Source organism: Chenopodium album, chromosome 20 (assembly GCF_948465745.1).
Source record: "Chenopodium album chromosome 20, dcCheAlbu1.1, whole genome shotgun sequence".
Taxonomy (NCBI): Eukaryota; Viridiplantae; Streptophyta; class Magnoliopsida; order Caryophyllales; family Amaranthaceae; genus Chenopodium; species Chenopodium album.
The window spans coordinates 4,418,580-4,426,566 of NC_137853.1; positions in this window are offsets into that span (position 1 = coordinate 4,418,580).

The window sequence follows — 7,987 nt, forward strand, 5'->3', positions numbered from 1 at the left end:
TGGGTTCATTAAGAGCCATTTGCTCATCCTCTTTCCATTTGTAGCAAGCACAAATCAAACATCTAGGGATGGACAAAAATAAAATTTTGTGCTTCCGAATTATTTCATAATGTTCCCCTTTGAACTCATGATGAGTAGGAGTTGATTACTCATAATTCATACTTTGGGCTTTTAGTCCCATCCCTTCCGATGTTACCAAAACTAGTTTTGTACAAGGCCTTTACTTAACGGATCCGTAACATATCTTTTAGACTTTTTCTAGTCTAGTGATATCACCCTATTCGACAATTTATCTTTGACATCAACCATTATAGGCATGGTTCAATCAAAAGTAACCACGACTTGCAAATCACAAGGAATTCTCCTTCAATGGGACATTTGCAAGCACATGTGCTCATAAGAGCCATATACCCTTGACCATCTTGCCTCATAACCTGTCAATTCAAAAGCAATAAATTTAGATTATTCCAAAACGAATATAGCAAAACAAGGTTGCTTTGCACAATTTCCAAAACATAGCTCCACCACTTAGTGGTGTAGACATAACCGCTTGAGTTTGAACTCATCGTCGAACTCCAAGACTCATGGAAACTTGCATTTGTGCAAACTCTAATCTTGTGTACTTTTCAAGTATCTATGCAACCTCCTCAAAACGATCTAATAATCATTGCTCGACCTGCTTAATCTACTTACATAATAAGCAATGTTAGATTAAGCATAGCTCCCAAGAAACATATATAACACTACTAAATGGACACAAATTGCTCCCATATAATCAATAAATTCAAAAAATTTATCTGATAGCAATGACTCATCCAAATAAAATGTTTAGCCTTAAAGACTTCCAACGAGAACTCAGTGAATTAGCAACACAATCCATAGAAGAGATATTAAGCATCACAATCCCAGGAAAAAGATTGTAATATTCTACACATAGTTAGACATAATCTAACTAATATTCAATGACTTCTTCCATGGAAACAATCACTCATGATATTCCACTGATTTAAAGTAGATACTCTAAAGACATAGAGACACCAAAACAAATTTGTAAGGCAAACACCATCAAATTAAAACCCGTCTTTAGCACAATTAATCACTTTCAGGCTTTGCATTAAACAATAGAAAACTCTAACATTAATGTGCATTTTCAGGCTTTGCTCAAAGAAGAAAGAAAGACATATGGCATTCCATTGTGCATATCTAATCACTTGAAACATAGTGCTAACAAACATACATATATGCTCAAAGACAAATTATCCATATAAAGGATCAATCAGGCTCAGGATAAAATTACTCCAAGACTCGCATAAAAAGTCATGAACTAAAATGCAATTACCAAGCAAAAACTGAGCCTAGACTTTGAGTCCAACACTAATTCTTTATTATTTCCCCCACATTGGACAACAAAGTCCGATTCAGATCAAAGCCCTTAGCAGTACGCCTAAAACCTACATTCTCAATGAATGAAACTCCCTCCAAAATTCATATGGGGTCTTTAATGATGACATAAACTCCTTATATAGAAATTTTATAAGTTCAAAAACTTATAACCCCCACATAAAAACATAAGGTCCAAATCCAAAAAAAAAAAACCACAACTATGTCATAGAACTTGGGAGTAATAACATGAGTAAAAATAGATTTTTAAAACATTGAATTAATTAAAGATAATAATTCAACAACACTTCAAAATATTAAATTTTCATGCCAACATATGAAATTCAGGGCGTTTACAAATTACTCATGCTTTATCCATAAAGAATTATAACACAATAAAGAGTTATAGGCGGTAACACTAAACAATCACAAAAATTGGAAAAAATTGTAGTCTAACTCCCAAAATATACTTTACTTGAAAATCCTCCAAAGAGAAAGTCATATAATATCCTTACAGAAAAATTATCATATAATTTCCCTTCACAAAACTCAACTAGTTTGAGAATTATAAATTTTACACATGTTAATGAAATACCGAAAATAAGGTAATGAATCAAATGAGAACAAAGCTTCTCAATACGAGTATTGCATATCATGGGTTCAATCAATGGACATAGTATGTCTCAACTCCATACTCAACACCATAGATGAATCATGCTAAAAAGTAGTACTTAGAGTACATACATGCACCTCAAAAACATGTTAAAAAACATTGTTCAAAACATCCTACTGAATAACAAGTTAATCCACAAAATGTAGAACCAACAAATTAAAGGTAACTGATTATATGCAATATAATGTCATGCTCATAAAATATCAACATTATAACTTTTACTTTCTATTAATCATTCAACAAATATTTAATTGACAAATTCAACATTCAACATACTTTGTCAACCACAACAAAAGCATATTTCATTAAGATGATTACTAGGAATTAATCCAAATGATAAACATAATATCATGAGACTTGGTTTAGAATGAACCTCCCTTGAATTAAATCAAGTAACATGTGTGAGACCTCTATGAGATGTCCAACCGTCTTCATTGTAAATAAGGGCCTCAAGATGTCATCATAACTCACTAATTTGAGCAGCTAGTGAGAATCCAACCGTTGAAAAATAAGCCTCATGTGTCCCAAACATGCTCCTAAAATTTCAGCCCAAACCGACCAAGGATGACCTTTGATCGGGGGTGATCTTTGGGACTGCTCCCGGAAATCCGCGAATAACAAACAAGTCCTAAAGTCTCAAAAATATTTGCAAAGGCATTAGAAAATAATAACTACAAGGAAGAAACATTCCTTTGTAATTGGACTAAACCAATATGAAAATCAAAGTTTAGGAAATACACACTAACCATATGTAAACAAAATCAATCCAAATTGAGATACAAAATATGAGAACATTAGGCCCAATACAAAAACAAGGAATCTAAAATATTGCTTACAATCATCTCAACAATACAACCTTCATTGCAATACTGTATCACAATACTTCATAAAAATTCATGAATAATAATAAATAAATAAATAAAAACATATGCTTGGTATTACCCAAGAAAAGTCCCAGCAACAACGAACCATCAAATTGAAAAGTTCAGAGGACAAAATCCCATTATCCCAACCTAACTTTCCAGAATACAATGCAACCCTTCTCATCGTAAGTGACAATCAATTATAAAAAGAAATTATTTCATCATCAGTCTAACAACATATCTACGCAGCATAAAAATTGCTCCAAATAAAATAAAATTGTATACTTATTAACATCCCAACATTCACCATCTCAAAACATTAGCAAAAAATAAATCCTTAAAATCACCCAACCATCGCCTAAAGTAGAGTATACTAAGGATCTTGGAGTATTAAAAATAGGTGTCCAATTATTACTACATAGTACATACATATTACATAACATAATGTATAGTATACACATACTCACAATTCTCTACTAACCAAAGTTGGTATTGAAGCAGCAAGCAGGCGGCTTACATATGTAACAAATTAATACCAATGCAACATAATTGCCATTATATTAATCATTGTAAATAAAATTAACAATCATATATATAGCATGATATGGACATAAAGCAATAATATCACCATCTATAATAAGGATTGCTTTATTCATCATCATGAACAGCAGGAACATTATACACAAAAATTGGTCGGAATAAAACCGAATCACAACATTGTCTAAATTTGACATATCAAAAATTCAAGTATTTAGAAATCATATCAATCGTCTTTTAGATTGTTAGTATATGAGCAAATTAAACGAAAAAATACTTATCTCAATGTTGTGTAGACCAATTGAAAATTGCCGCGTCGTGGTAAACCACTGACCTAAAAGACGATTCCGCGCTACCCCGGTGCAGTAGACATCAAGCGGTCGCCCTCCAGGATAAGCACGGCGCCGGAATTTGTGTGCACTCACAAACCCGACTGGAATTCAGAATACTTGCCCAAAAACCGAAGGGATATATTTTAAGAGAAGGTAAAAAGTTAAAGATGGATGGTTTTGTTGTCATATCTTTCGGAGGTGAATAAGGTTGATTTATAAGGCAATGGAGGGAGTAAAAACAACCAGCAATTAAGGGGAAAATGGTCATCAATCAAGTGGTGTAACATCCACCCATTAATCCCCAATAAGAGCTAGCTTTAATCAACATTAAAAGGGTAACGGCTAGTTTTAAGTAACAACATTAATCAGCAATAATGCCCATTAAATTAGCAATAAGAGGAAGCTAAAATTAAGGGATTCCAACAGCCATTAAATCCCAACAATCAAAACAATAAACACCGTAACTTTCTTGGTTTTACTTCAAGAACTTCCAACAGCATCTAGGACCCATTATACTAAGGTTCCATCATGAAACCAATTGAAAATAGGAAAAGTAAATAATTCACCCACTTGGATTGTAAAGTGAACATTCTTTACTATATCTTTTAATGTCCAGCACTTAATACTCACACACCTATACTTAATGACTAATTTCTCATACATAATCCAACCTCAACTATCCCATGAAGTCATGATCGATGCATGGGAGTATTTGATTAGAGAGTTGCATGTGAAGGATATATCATATATACGTGTATATCCTATAATTTTCGCAATTCAAAAATTAAGCTCGTGCTAAATTTCTTTTGTCATAAAAGTCGAAACAATACAGAGAATGAGAGCCCAACCAAATTTCCAAAGTAAAATTGTAAATCGACAACTAAGTATCTACGGAGTTATTGCATTGTGTTGCTAGCTAGCAACTTTTTTTTTTTTTTTTTTTTTTTTTTTTTTTGGAAAGCTAGCAACATATTACTATAAATCAAGGACGAAAATAATAAAAGTGTGGTTTTTTTTTTCTTCTCTGAAGGGTCACTGTTCATTTCTCTTAATGCATGGGTATACAGTAGAAATGAGGTATACCTAATTGCTAAAATATGACATTGTAGTACACTGTTCATTATATTCTTATTTGCTTTTGAAAATTTTGTACTGTTGCATTAAAACCTAATTTCCAATTTCTAACTATGGTGAAGTTTTTTACAAACTTCATCCCATACCTAGATTACTTTGTTTGACTATATAACTGATACAATCTCGATTGTTTTCTAGCTATTCGATCCCTAATGTTGTTTCTTTTCTCTTTTTAGTAATGTGTAGTCCGCTACTCATCCCGTTCGTTCCAATAATTTTTTCCCACTTACTATTAAGTCACGTACCAAAATATATACAAAGTGATTTAATTAATGTTATTTGATACATGTGATTACTTTCTGGAGTGAAAGTTATAGTGTAATACGAATAAATGAGTAATAAAGATTTCCTCACAAAAATAGGGAAAAGGATCGGAATATATACACTAGTATGTATCTCTTTGACAAAAAATTGAATAAAGAATAGTGAGAAGAAATTTATGTACGTAGTTGATAGTTCCATTACATTCTTTTTTGTTTGGATTTTTTCTTTTATTTTACTTATGTAATTAATATATGTATAGATAGTTAGCTTTCGGTCCCCAAAGTGATAGCATGGCTTAAATTTGTTAGTTGTTGCTTTACAAACAAGTCGTCAATTTTATTCGAGACAAATGGGCCATCAATCACCATCAAATTTAAGAACTAATTAGTAATTAATCACACTCATAATCATCATTAAAATTTAGTATCTTTGCTATTTTAGGAGGAGTGTAAAATCTAGCTAGAAAAGGAGGTTAACGATAATAAACTAATAACATTTGTGAGCATGCAAATTTGTGAGCAATATGAATGATTATACGGAGTAACAACTAATTTATGCTCAAAATTAAACAGGGTTCAATAAAAACTATATGCAAAACGAAAATATAAAACGCAATGCAAGATCATTTTGCTTTTCAGTATTACATGCATATAAATACAATAGTATAGTTTAACATACATAAGAGGAGAAAATATGAACTTCATGTACTACAAGTATTAGATGATTTACAAAAAGAATTTTTGAATTTTTTCTCGAATTCAAATGGGTCTTAGGACTTATGCTTTGTTATGAAATTTAGGGACAACTCATTCTCTTGCCATGTCTAAGGGGTAGAATTTGCAATTCACATATAGTTCGTTTATAAGATAGCTAGTGTGTATCGATTCAAATAATTTATGATCCCTAGAATTTAATCACGTTGTTTTACACTAGAATCGATGTATTCAAATTGAATTTAAATTACCGTATAAATTAAAGCTATCATCACAGAATCAACACAGACAACTAGTTTGTTCAGAATGCTATGAAGAATTGATAGCCTAGTCCTTAGCTTGGACCTGACTAGTGCAGGTTATACCAATCATCTTGTTGGACACTCATCACGTTATTTCTTGGCGTTTTTCTAAACATTACTCATTTCCGTTTAAAAATGTAAGGGAGAGAAAAATCAAATAAGATCTTATTAAGTTAACTATGGATAACTTTTTTCCAAAAACTTTTAACTAAGCTAAGCTATATGATCTAGACACCCCATAGATATATAGGATTAGCATGAATAAAGAAATGATTATTAAATTCTTATGAGACGTATAAATGAAGATCGATAACGTAATAAATTCATGTGAAGGTCCAAATTCAACCAAGACAAATAGTGTGGTAACTACATGTGGTCTTTACGGGGGACGATATGTACAACACTTAAGCTAAGAGAGGTGAGGATGAAAGGGGGGGGGGGGGGGGGGGTTCACGAGAATAGGATGGGCGCAATTACAATTGAGAACAAATTTTCAACGTGGTCCATGCAATGCAAAATTAAAAATAAAAAAATAAAAAAAAAACCTACTAATAATTATGTATTAATGTATAAAGCTTTCTAGGGGAATGGAGTGAATTACACGCGTCCTTTTGCTTTTTAAATACTACCTCTATTTCTTATTATTTGTAACAAAGGAATATTATATACATTTCAAATATAGTAGTGTAATTGTTTCATATAAAACTACTCGTAAAAAGGATGGTGTAAGTGTGTAACTGTAACAATTAATCTGAGACGAAGAGAGCGTACACCATGATGAGAATGGATAGTATTTAGAGACACCAGACACAAGCCTACACAAGTAGTATTTGTAGTACCACAGGAAAAAGAGGAAGAAAAATTTAGAACACCTTTGAAAACAACATTTCAGTAATTTCCCGTTTTATTTCTTTCCTTTTGCACTAATATTAAATGTCGTCATTAATTAGGCCTATATATAATGCTAATGTACATATAACACACATGATGCAAAAATTCCAACCCTACAGAAAAAAAACCCCTGCCTATAACCAAGTACACCTACCTTTCTAGTGTGGGGACTGTCCTTAACTTTTAGGAGTTATTCATGTTGATTTATGAGGTAATTTTTTTGTAATTATTTCTAACCAACTAGTTATTTTTGGCTTATAGTATTAGTTTGGTTATTCGTACAACTGTTAGTTTCTAACAGCCGATAACTATAAGCGCAGAGTATTGTGGATAGAATAATGGGCGCAAAAGCAATGCATACCATACGCATATGTTGCATAAAATTAAAGCCATTACATACATGATGGAACTTATGGGATTTGATTCGCTACGTGTCATAATATCATTGAAGCTTTTGATCGAGACAAACAATTTTTTTTTTTTTTTTGAGACAAGAAACAATATTATTGAATTTTATTTATTTTACAATAGCGTAAAAGAAAACTATAAAGTAAGAGAAAGAAAAATGGGAGAATGGCCATCTCGAAGGCTTAATTGATAGTTTGATATATTCTAGGGTTTGTTGCCTTTTGAACCGAGGTTAATAATATTTCAAATATGGTTGAAGTAATGGATTAGGAAGAAGTTAAAAGTGGTGTCATCTATTTGAAATATCACATTCTTAATGATAAAGAGGAAAATCAAAGTAGAGGTTTCATAAAGAGAAAACGCGCCTTTAATACCGAGTCTCAAATTCTTAATTGACGTTGATAAATTGATACTAATTTGATTGACGGGATGTTGATACTGGTTTAATATTGATGAAAATGTTATGTGTAGATGATATAATGTAATATTA